General features: G+C 52.7%; 1 protein-coding gene across 1 annotated transcript in view; it reads left to right on the plus strand.

The window, feature by feature from the left end:
• Nucleotides 1-1,059: 1,059 nt before the first annotated feature.
• PPP1R16B (protein phosphatase 1 regulatory subunit 16B) overlaps nt 1,060-12,281 on the plus strand; it is a 69,058-nt gene continuing 57,836 nt past the window's right edge. Inside the window, exon 1 of the mRNA XM_054173494.1 lies at nt 1,060-1,165. The gene's annotated coding sequence lies outside the window, so the exon portion shown is untranslated. The remainder of the gene's footprint in view (nt 1,166-12,281) is intronic.

The raw sequence follows: 12,281 nt of genomic DNA on the forward strand, positions 1-12,281 counted from the left end.
TGAGGCACACTTCGGGAATGGCATTTGTTTGGGGCATGGGGCGCTGTGAGAGCACAGCCTGACCTGAAAGTTACGCTGCACTGGGGGTGGTTTCTCCTTGTCCCTAGCATCGCCTCGCTCCGCAGCAAACAGGAACCTGCTGCCGGGCTCAGCTATTTACACCGAAAAGAGAAGGTCAGAAGGGTTTTTAACCCGGATATCCTCCCCAGCCCAGCCAACATGAGTGCAGGCAGCAGCATCTCCCATCTCAGAAGCCAGGGCAAAATCTTATCTGAGGCTGCAGTCGGCAGCTTCAGGAAGGCCGAGGCGTGGCTGCAGCCTTCCAACCGAAACGCCAGGAGCTTTTTTTATCCCAATATTTATTCATCTATTTATTTATGTAATTCAATTACCCTACCTCCCCAGCCACACCACCCACTCCAATGCAGACAAACCCTTCAGCCTTCCACCAGAATGCCAAGACCTTTTTTTATCCCAATAGAAATTTGTTTGATATCTTATTTATTTCAATTACTCCCCCACCCCCACCCCCCCCAACCACAGGACCTGCCTGAACACGGACAAACCCCCTCATTTTCCCAAGCCCCCCCCCCCCCCCCCCCCCCCCCCCCCTTCCCCAACCCCTCAGCCTTCTGCTGGAATGCTAAGAGCCCTTTTTTTTCATCCCAGCATTTGTTTATGTGTTTATTTATGCAATTGATTTTAATTACACCCACCCCCAGCCACACCACCCACCCCGACACGGACAAACCCTTACAACGGAACGCCAGGAGCTTTGTTGATTTGTTTGTTTATTAGTTTATTTATTTTAATTACACACCCCCCACAACCCCCCCAGCCACACCGCCCACCCGAGGGCGGACAAACCCCCCCCTTGTTCCCAAGTCCCCCTCCCTTCTCCGAGGATGCTCCTGGGCTCGATGCCTTCCACCTGCCGGGGCCGGCGGAGGGGCCGGGTTGTGGATCGCCGGTACCGCGCCTTCCTCCGCGGCCGCGCCCCCTCCGCGGTCCCTCCTCGGGGCGGAGCTGCGGCCGCAGCCGGAGCTGGAGGCGGGCGGGGGCCGGGGCCGGGGCTGCGCGGCGCCGGTGCCTCCTTCCCTGCCTCCTTCTTTCCTTCCCTTCGTGCTTGCCGCCGGCCGGGCCCACTCCTGCGGAGCTACCGCGGGTAAGTGTGGGGCTGCGGGGCCGGCCCGGGCAGCGCCCGAGCGGGATGCGCCGGGGCTCGCCGCTCTCTTTCCAGCGGAGACTGCGGGGGGGTGGGCGAACGTGTGTCCTGTGTCCCCCATTCTGTCCCCCGGGGCGTGGGTAGGGCCGCGGAGCGCTCCGCGGGGTCCCCACCGCGGGCAGGGCAGCGGCCGCAATCACGGCGCGGAGTTTGGGTAACTCCATCGCGGTGCGGTCCCAGCGCTTCAGGAGCGCAGCTGCTGTTGGAGCCCCCAGTGAAGCCCCCCAGTAAATTGGGCTGAGCCCGCCCTGAGCGTGTCTGGGGCTGAGGAGGGAATCGCCGCTGCAAGGCAGATGTCACTTCCACTGGCTTTGGTTTTTCGTCCCTGCCTGTGCCGTGGAGCATCGTGCTGAACCCAAAGGCACAGGAGGTGCGGATCCCTGGGGTTTGTTGTGTGTCGGGGTTCCTGGTTGTGTTCAGAATTCCTCTCCCCTTCGGCGTGATTGGGGTGTGGAGGGAATATGCTGGAGGCAGCAAAAATGCAAGGAACCGTCATTCCTGCAATGGCACCGGGATTGCCACTGCTGGCTTCTGTGCGAGATGGTGAAGGTCTTTCCCAGAGAGAGTCTCCTTCAGGTAGTGGCTCAGCAGCCGAAGTTCACCCTGAACTTCAGCCTCTTCTACAGCTCCAGGGTCTGAGATGTCAGTGATGGTAGAAGTGCTTTGGGTTGACTCTGTTGACAAGCCAACAAGTTCATGTTTATCTCCTTGCTTACCTCTCATGAAAAGACCTTTTCTGCACTGTAGTAACTGCTCGAGGAGGATGTTCCAAGCTACAGCAGAAAAGTAGCAGAGAAAGTGGCTTCTCAGAAGCCCCTAAAGAAAGTGGAGGGCTCACACACTTGGGCGAATCCTCCCCCAAACCTCTTGAGCTCTCCTGTGTCCCTACCATATGCTCCAGGAACCTCAGGATAAGTGGCTGCCCAAGGTTTCACCTTGACCCAGCCCTAGCTGACCTGCTGCCCTGAGCCCTGCCGTTACAGCTGGGTGCTTTTCACTGCTGGGAGGGCCAGGTGTGGCAGAGGCAGGAGGGTTTTTTCCTGGCTGACACTGAGGTTAGTCTGGAGGGGAGATGGTGTTCATTGTGAGAGATGTGATGTGTTAAATCCTGAACGTGAGGAATGCTCCTTTCTTTCTGTGTTTGTTTGTTTGCTTTTCCCCTTCCTTGTTTAATCTCTGCAACTCTGTGTTGGACCAGAACCTGGGGCTGATATTGAAAGTCCTCTCGCTGCATGATTTTTAGGGGGAGGGGTGGTGATGTGGAGTTTGCTTCATGTCCTGAGATCTCCCAGGAGGTTAACAAAAAAAAAGAAAGAAAAGAAAAATAACAACAAACAAACCACTACCAGCAACAAAAAAAGGTGCTTATTTTCCTTCTGAGTGGAAAACAGAAGGGACTGTTTCACAAGGAAAATAAGGTCTGAAGCGTTGAGCTTGAGCTGGCCGTGGCGGACGCGATGAACCGCTGAGATACCGCCGGCTTCTCCTTGCCACCCGGGACCACGTGGCCAGGCTGCCCATGCCTAACAATGTCTTCTTGTTGAGCCTCTGGTTGGCAGGAGAAATGACTCTTGTGTGCCTGAGCTGGTACCGATTGTACTGGCTGCTTTGGTGCTTCTGCAAGCCACTTTGTTGGGACCTTATTTCCCCCCCGCCCCTTTTGGTTTAATAATTTATGAACCGCCGGCTGCCTCTAGGCACGTTTCATCCAGTAAGAAGAAAAACATCAACCAGTGTTTACTGGTTGTGTAGCCTGAGGTTGACAAATAATGAAGCTTTTGTGGATGAGGGGATGGCTCACTTTTTTTTCCCCACTCTTATGTAAACTCAAGGAAATGCAGGCTTTGTGCTAGAAAGCGTTCTGGGGATGTTACTCCTTGCTTGTTCCCATCCCTAAAAGGGTCTCTTACAGGCTGGTGACAAAGTGGGGTGTTAGCTGTGACCTTCTCTTAACCTGGTTTTGGGTCTGTTTCTCCTTTCTGCTGTTACCTACATCTGCCTCACGTTTGGTAGCTTTCAGGTATTTAATGGTTGTGAAGTGAGATAGCAAAGTCAGGTCCTACATCTTCTCAGGCTTCGCCGGCTTGGCGTGAAAGAGGTCAATCTCTTTTTGGGCAATAAATTGCTGTCTCGACTCCCCTGCCAGATACTTATGAACCACTATCATTAACTGCAGCTTGAATCACTCCTTGGGCTAGAGGGGGAAGATTGGCCTGCAGTTCATCCTGGCTCCTCTGAAACTGCCAAATGATGATTCAGTGACCTTAGTTGGGCAAATTATATCACCAGCTAATTGGCCTCAGAAGAAAAACTTGCCTGGTATCAAACAGACTGGCTGCTGCTCTCCTTCCCTCTGAAACCCTCACCTGCCCCAGCTGAGCCCTCCAGTTCCAAACACTTATGGGGCTTTGTTGAGGCCACTGGAAATGGAACATCGTGAACTGTTAGCTATACCTGGGCATGGTGTCTGCTCCACCTCCAGCAGAGTTTGAAGGTGTTGTCCCTCAAAGTATAAAAACCTTCACATTTCAAGCTTGCCTTCACCTCTGGATAGCCCTCTCCTCTTCCTCCTGCAGTGAAATTGCTCGCTGTGGGTAATGTTTTTGGAAGACTCGTCTCTGCTGGGGATCCCAGCAAAGCTGAGTGTAGAAAGGAGGCACAAATCCTGATGCTCATCACCTTGCTGCTCCCATCCTTGCTTTGGCAAAGCTCTTCTCGGGAGCAACGTGCCTCTCTCCAGCTGTACCTGGGGAGGTCAGCTTCCTGGCCCTGACAGGGGTCAGGATTAGCCCTGCGTGGGCAAGGAGACGTGCTGGGTCAGGCCTGGGGAGAGCAGGCTGGGAGAGCTCAGCCAGCGGTAACGGTCAGCCCGACCTCGCCGCCTGTTTGCTTGTTGAGAATGGTTCAGGGCTGGTGGCTTCTCTGTGAGGAGGGCAGTAATTGCAGGTGAGTGCTGGTGTAGAAGCATCCAGGCATAGCAGACTCAGCCCTGTTTGCTTCAAGAGCTGCAGGAGTGAGCCGGGAGGTGTGAAAGGGGTCAGCTGTTGGCTTTTTGCAAGGCTGTTAGTGGAGTTACACCACCTCCTAGGCTGGCCTTGCCAGCTGGCTCATCCTTTAGGGAAGTTTAAAGAGGCTTATCGCAATCTTACTAGAAACCTGTCATCTTCTATCAATCTCCTTGGGGCTCCTCATCTCCTCCCCACATGCTCCTTCGCTCATTCATCCCCACGGCGCCATCCCGCCCGCGCCGCTGCCGCTCGACACCAGCTGCGCCTCTCACCAGGGTCTTGGTTAGGGCACCTTCAGCTGTGGGCTGTCACTTCCAAACTGTCCAGTGGTGGTTTTTCTTTAAAAATGTATTATTTAGCTGATTTGGGTTGGTTTGAGGGTTTTTTTTTTTGAAGGTGACACTCCTGAAAGGCCAGCAGAGTCCAGGTGCTTTGCAGGCTGGGGTGAAGGGGTTGGAGGAACAGGAATGGCACTGCCCAGGGAGGTGGTGGAGTCACCATCACTGGAGGTCTTTTAGAAGAGACTGGATGTGGCACTTGGTGGCATGGTTTAGCTGATGTCGTGGTGTTAAGTCATAGGCTGGACTTGATGATCTCAGAGGTCTTTTCCAGCCTCCATAATTCTGTGAGGACCATGGTACCGTGGCTCTGAGTAAGCCAAAGCCCACCCCCAGCTGGGTGCTTCTTGCTGACACGCTCAGCACGGAGCACAGCTTGTCTTACTGCCAGCAGCACAATAAGGGACTGGTAATTGTGGCTGTGAACAGCTGCCTGCCTGCACCTTCCACGCTGGAACTGGGATTGTTCCTGCTTCTTGGGGGCAGCAGTGCACTTGGTGTGAGCAAAGAGCACGGATGAAGGGCAGTGGTAAAAACTGTCCAGCTTTGGGAGGTGAGAGGAATGAGTACTACAGCCTGAGTCTCATGGCAAAGTGGGGAAGGGTTCATCAGTGAGAGCTGGTGGTGCTGGGCTGAGTCTGAATCCAGTGGCACCTTTGCTAGCTGGGGCAAGTGGCACTTTCAGAGCAATGCAGCTCTTCCTGAGTGCTCTTTTCCTCACACACCTCACAGCAGCAGTCGGTACTGGGGTTAAGAGCCACGCAGGCACTAAGGGAAAAAAACAATAGCCCCAGGAAGGCTCAGCCTTAATACCCATACAAAGCAAACAAATGTTGTATTGTTTGATGTGGATTAGGTGAGCTGCAAGATCTCTGGATCTGGAGGCTCAGGTAGGAAATGCAAAGCCTTTGACAGCGGTGGCTTGGCTGTCCCTCCATCCAGAGACAGCATCCATGTGCTGGTGCTACCGGGAGCCACGCATCCGCCTCTCCCCTCCACTGGCACAGGGATGTGCTTCCTCCTGCACAGCACTCTGTTTGCTATCCCTGAACATTGCTAGCTGACAAGGAAGGAGATTGGTGTGTTTTCCCAGAATAGTCAGCTGATTTCATCCCATGGGAAGTGGTTGAAAAGCATGAGACAGGTGGGCTGGCATTCCTGCTTCGGAGCCATCCACAGTTCCAGCAGCAGAAGGCCTAGCCTAGGCGTGCGGTTGCTGGCACCGTTCTGTGTTTGTATTTGAAGGAGTGTGATAGGCTGTGATTAATGAGGCTGAATGGGAGCCTGATAAATCCAAATGAACAGAAATGGCTTCGTGAGAAGGCTCTTGGTTGCATGCAAAGTGCAGACTGTGAGCTTCCCTTGGTGCTGTTTGGTTGAGGATTGGCAGGGCGCTGGGTGAGCTGTCCCCATGCCTCGGTGTCCCGCTCTGCATAGCTGCTGGAGGGATAGCTGCTGTGTGGCAGATCCTGCCTGAGCAGGCTCTGTGCAGACCCTCCTGCCCACGGTTGTTTCTTACCAGGACTGGGTAAATACCACGTTTCCAACTATCCTGGAGCACCCCATGTCCCCATAGCCAGGGTCTAATTAAGGCTGCTCTAAAAGCAGCAGGCCAGCTACCATGGCCTTGCAGATCAGAACCACTGGCCCAATCTATTTTTGAAGGGAATTAAACTAGGAAAAGGTACTGCCACTCTAGAATAAGAAGCCACCTGGGGAGTTAACCCAGAATAGTTGTTCTGCTTTGAATTCACACCCTATCTCACTTTCCAAATATGCAGGCTCTGAAAGTACAGAATAGAGGGCATGACTTCAGCAAGAGCACCCAGCAGAGCTAGGAAAACACCCGTTTGTTCCTGAGGTTTTCCCTATACTTAGCACTGGTGAGGCCACACCTCATACCGTGATCAGTTTTGGGGCCCTCACTCCAGGAAGGACATTGAGGTGATGGAGCAGATCCAGAGAAGGGCTGGGGAAGGGTTTAGGGCACCAGTCTTGTGAGGAGCAGCTGGGGGATGTGGGAGTCTTTAGTCTGGAGAAAAGGAGGCTTAGGGGAGACCTTCTGTCTCTCTATGACTGCCTGAAAGGAGGTTGGAGTGAGGTGGGGGTCAGTCTCTTCTGCCAAGTAATAAGTGGTAGGAAGAGAGGGAATGGTCTCAAGTTGCACCAGGTCTGCCTGCCTGCCACTGAAAGAGTGGTCAGGCATTGGAACAGGCTGCCTGGGGAGTGGTGGAGTCCTCATCCCTGGAGGTGTTCAGATCATGTGTAGATGTGGCACTCTGGGACGTGGTTTAATGGGCACGGCGGTGTTAGGCCAATGGTTGGACTTTTGGTCTTTCCCAACCAAAACTGTTCTGTGACCCTTTTCCGTGATAAATCTACCCCATTTCTTGCTCAGTGCCCTGCAGAGATCTGCACTCCTTCCCCCCACCCCCCAGCCCTGACTGCCAGCTCCCCACAGCCCCTCTGCTTGCCTTCCATCCTCTCTCCAGCTGTTGTGCCGCTTGCGCAGAGTGAAACGAGCATCCTGAGGGCTCATCCCCCACAAAGATCTTTTCTTAGGCTGGATGGGACCTTATCACCTTTCTTGGTGAGTCAGTGTGAGCAGTAGGTAAGCATCAGGTGCCTTTTGCTGAGCTGGGGCTGATAACCTGAGCTGGGCACCGGTGGCAGGCGTAAATTATTTGCAGCGGGCGCCGTGGGTGCTGCTCTCGTGCTGCTCTCATCTTGCGTCGGCCAGGAGGAGGAGTGGGGATGTTTGCATCACGGTGTGAGTTGTGCTGAGACACTCCACTCTTTACACTGCTGCTTGGGGTTTGTCAAGCTCAAGTGAAATGTATGTAATTTTCACATCTCATGATTCTTTGGGGGCTGACTCATGGGTTTTTGGCCTGAGTGAATCATAGCTCCTGAACTCCACTGCTAAATTCATTATGCAACAATTACAGGGTTGGCAATGCCACCCTAAGTGCACACAAACATGCTGGCAGCACTTTCCCCCCTCCTTTTCCCTCACCCTGTGTTGCCAGGAGACCTCCCTTGTGAGTGTGCTCGCTAGCTCTTGCCTCTCCTCTGTAGGTGAGGGGCTGCTTCACACGCCATGGCTTGATGCTCTGCCCTTGAGCTGGAAGGGATGGGAATTGCAGAGGGGTAATTCTGGAACAGAAGAGAGGGGCCAGCCTAGAAGGGAAGCCTGGAGATGCACAGCTTCACTGATTGATGCCAGCTGCCTTCATTTTGTCCCAACTGCTGCGCACAACATTGTGTATGGGAAAACCCCAAGTGCAAGCATTGCTCTGCAGTGGCTCCATGTGGCCATATTGGACGTTGGCAGCATCTCACAGCCATAAACTCGGCTTGGTTACTTGCTCAGAAGCTCAGAGGTCAAACACCCATCCAAGGAGAAAGACCAGGCAAGGCTTAAGCCTTGCACTGGCTGTGAAGTGTCCTGTAATAGCCACCATTGCTTTCCCTGCTTGATGGTGCTAAGCTGAGATTTGGGGATTTGTGTAGGACTTGACTTTTTATTACTGAGGTCTGGAGCATGAGTTCATCTGGTGTGTGAAATTAAGAAAGGGCTTTGTGCTGGGTGGGCTTTGCTTGCTGACTTGCTTAGCCCATCAAAGCTGGTGGGAGCTGGTGCTGCAGAGCTGTCAGCGGGATGCAGAAGGGCCATCTCCACCATCTGTGGGATCAGAGCAGATTGCTGGCTTTCAGATGCCCCTGCTGCCCCAATTTGCCTTTCACTACCAGGACACCATCCAAATAAACCTGCCTGACAGAACAAATACTCAGCTGAGGTATGTCCTGAATGTCAGGGTGGGGACCTGTGCGGGGGGACACCCTCCAGAAAGTCTTCCTCATGGGCAGCTGTTCTTCCCAGCTAAGTTCTTGACTGTTAAACCTCAGTATCTTTGGGAAGAATCTCTCCCCTGGGGGAGTGTGGCTGTTTGCATATCCATCGAGTAAGCAGAGAAGGAATCATAGAATCAATAAGGTTGGAAAAGACCTCAGAGGTCATCAAGCCCAACCTGTCACCCAACATCTCCTGACTAACCAAACCATGGCTTCAAGTGCCACATCCAATCCTTTCTTGAACACCTCCAGGGATGGTGACTCCACCACCTCCCTGGGCAGCACATTCCAATGGCCAATTACTCTTTCTGGGAAGAGCTTTCTCCTCACCTCCAGCCTAAACTTCCCCTGGTGCAGCTTGAGACTGTGTCCTCTTGTTCTGGTGCTGGCTGCCTGGGAGAAGAGACCAAGCCCCACCTGGCTACAACCTCCTTTCAGGTAGTTTGGCTAAACCTTTTGCTCATGGATGGGTGCAGCAATCCCAGAAATGGCAGAAGCAAAGCAGACTGTGAGGGAGGAGAGCAGCTGCCAGCGATTCTGGCACCCCACTCTCACAGCCCCGTTAACATCAAGTATCCGAGGGCAGGTTTTCAAGGAGTGGTAAATATTTGATGGCACTGAATGTCAGAGGGAACTGTATTGTCAAGTCAGGCCAACATACCATCTCTGGCTGTGGCCAAGAGGAGATGCAGAAAAACAGAGAAAGTAGGGCAGGGATGGTGACGTGGGGGTTGATAACTGCGCCTAAAAATAAGGTACTTTAGAAACACACAAATCTGCCTCGCAAGCAAGGCAGCGGCAGAGCTGCTCCCAGCCTCTGATTTCAGCTTGAAGCCGGTGGTGTTGGCACTGCAGAGAGCTGTGCTAACGTTTTGGGAGCGTTTTGCTAGCAAAACATTTTGTTGCAGTTGGATGGTTTGTGCCTGAGATAAGGCGAGTTCCTCCGGAGCTGTGCCTGGGTAGAGGTGGAGGCTGCTGGCAGAGATGCTTTCCCCTCAGCCAAGCCCCGCCGGCAGCAGCCTGCTTCCCGGGCAGGGTTTGGGCTGATTTGAATTTTAAGGAGCTTTTGTCCCCTTGAAGTGTTATGGTTCAGCTTTCTAGAAGATGTGCTTATAATATTCCTGTGGGCTTCAAGGGAAGGCAGTCTGGATTGCCTGGAGGTAGCAAGATCTGGTGGAGCCGATCGTCGCTGCTGTCGCGAGTGGGCTGATCAGAGAGTCACAGAACGGTTTGAGTTGGAAGAGACCTTTAATGGTCATTTAGTCCAAGCCTCCTGCAGCCAGCAGGGCCATCGAGGCTCAAGGTGAGGGGAAAGTTCTTCACAGAAAGAGTAATTGGCTATTGGAATGTGCTGCCCAGGGAGGTGGTGGAGTCACCGTCCCTGGAGGTGTTCACAAAAGGTTTGGATGTGGCACTTGGAGCCATGGTTTAGTTGTCAGGAGGTGTTGGGTCATAGGTAATAGGTTGGACTTGATGATGTCTGAGGTCTTTTCCAACCTGGTTGATTCTGTGATTCTATGATCCCCATTTAGAGCAGGTTGCTGAGAGACCCCCCCCAGCCTGACCTGGAATGGTTTCAGGGCTAGGGCATCTACTACCCCTCTGGGTAGCTGGGGTCAAGGTCTCATCACCCTCAGTGTATTAAAGAAGATAAAAATTCACCTTCTCTCCACTCTAAATATCTCTTTTAGTTTAAAACCATCACCCCTTGTCCTGTCCCAACAGACTGCTACCAGTACCCTATAGCAACTATAGGATGCTGGTATCCATGTGCTGCAGGAAGGTCTGAGCTGCTGTGCTGGAGGTCTGCTGGTGTCAAATCACCAGCTTCAGGCCCCCCCCCCTTGCATGCTGGTGACTGACCTTGACCTGCTAGGTGGACTGGAAGATGAATTTTTTGGAGTGCTGCCATGCATGGTTTAGCAGTGAAATAATGAAGTTCTTGTGGAGTTCACCAAGGGACAAGGGCCTTGCCTGAGACAACAAATCCAGATGGTGGAGCTGTATGGAGCAAACACAGGATCACAGAATGACAGGGGTTGAAAGGGATCTCTGGAGGTCATCTGCTCCATCCCACCCTGCCAGAACATCCCACACCACATTGTGGGTGATTAATTTTTCCCTAAGTCTTAGCTCTTTACTCTCCCAGCAGCGCCTGTTGGTTCCTGTGTGGCAGAGGCAGGTGGGCAACACCAACCTGAGCAGATGTATTTGGTTCCCTGATGGATGCTCAAGGGGCCACCTTTGGTTAAGGTCTTCTGAGGACTATTGGGATGGTGGTTGATACACTCAATAATGTCCACAAGCATTAGAGCTGAAAGCATTTTGTCAGCAACAATTAAATACAGCTCTATTTTAAGTGGGTAAATCAGGTTGTTGGGAAGAACATCCCCTCTTAAATTTCCCACAAAATCAATATTCCTCCTGTCAGACGTGCAGCTCTCACAAATCCTGCCAGTGGGAGCCCAGCCCACCATGAAGCTGACCCCATCATGCTGACCACAGTGCTGCTTGCCTCTCAGAACCTCCCTTCATGCCGTGGAGGGATGTTTGGCTTTGGCGCTGGGTGATGGTTGTGCCCTGCTGGTGACATCTGTCCCATGGCTGGTGGCAAACAGCTAGTGCTGGCAGGCTGGCTGATGTTTGCTCCTCTGGTCTGGCAGTCTGGGGTTTTCTCTTACCTTCTGCATCAGCTAATACACCCTGCTGGACCTCACCTTGGATCATGTGTGCCATGCTCTAGGTGTCCAGCTTGGCAGTAGGTACCTCCTGGCATCAACGCTGGTGTAGCAAGCTCCAGTCTGGATGTGCCAGGGACACAAGTCTCCTGCACACCAGCATCATCTCACAGCATGAACCCAACATGTCTTGTCCTTCCCAGCATCACACAGGGGTGACAATGAGAGCAGGTATCCCCTGGGGAAAGGCCCAGCCCGGAGAGCAGCCTGCTAAAGCCCAGCTGCTGAAAGGTCCCCTGCTGGCACGGCTCGAGGGGCTGGGGAGCTGGAGATGGAAAATACAGGCTCTTATCTGGCTTGTTGCTGTGCCAGGATAGGGCTGTTCCCAGGGCTTGGGTTTTTTTTTCCAGGGGCCAAAATGTGTGTGACTGTAAACAATGGAAGGATCCCTGTTAACAAGGCTGGGTTGTGGGTGACTGGGGCTGTAATTTCTATCTTAGGGGAAGGGTGTGGGCTCTCAGGAGGGTGTTTTTAAGGCTCTGTTGGAAATGAGCTTTGGGTTTGCTTTTCTTCATTATAATATTCCCCCCCCCCCCCCCCCCCCCTCCAGTTTTATTTTAAAGCCTCTTTTTTGGGGGGCCAAATTTGTTGTTGCTTTTTTTGTTTGTTTGTTTGTTTTCAAATTGCAGGTCTCCCAAATGTGGAGTTGAAAATGGGCAGGAAAGGGAGATGCAAAGTTGGGAGAGACTCCTGACATCTGAGGAAGTTTTACCCAGAGAGAGTGATTGCCCATTGGAATGGGCTGCCTGAGGAGGTGATGGAGTCACCATCACTGGAGGTGTTCAGGAGGAGACTTGGTAGGGTGCTTGGTTGCACGGTCTAGTTGATTAGGTGGTGTTGGATGATAGGTTGGACTCAATCTTGAAGGTCTCTTCCAACCTGGTTTATTCTATTCTAATCTAATCTGGCTGTTGCAGGACTGATTTAAAAACACTAAAATGGAAGCTTTAACCAGGAAAGAAAGGGGGGAAAAAAAGAGCAAACCAACCAACCAACTAAATGAAAGGAGGTTATATCACTGTCACAGATGGGTTGGGCTGCTTTTCCCTGCAGGTGTCTGCATTGCAACCCACACTCCCCTATAATGTGCCATGGAAAAAAAATAGATGGAGAGCTG

This window comes from Dryobates pubescens, chromosome 26 (genome assembly GCF_014839835.1).
Source record: "Dryobates pubescens isolate bDryPub1 chromosome 26, bDryPub1.pri, whole genome shotgun sequence".
Lineage (NCBI taxonomy): Eukaryota > Metazoa > Chordata > Aves > Piciformes > Picidae > Dryobates > Dryobates pubescens.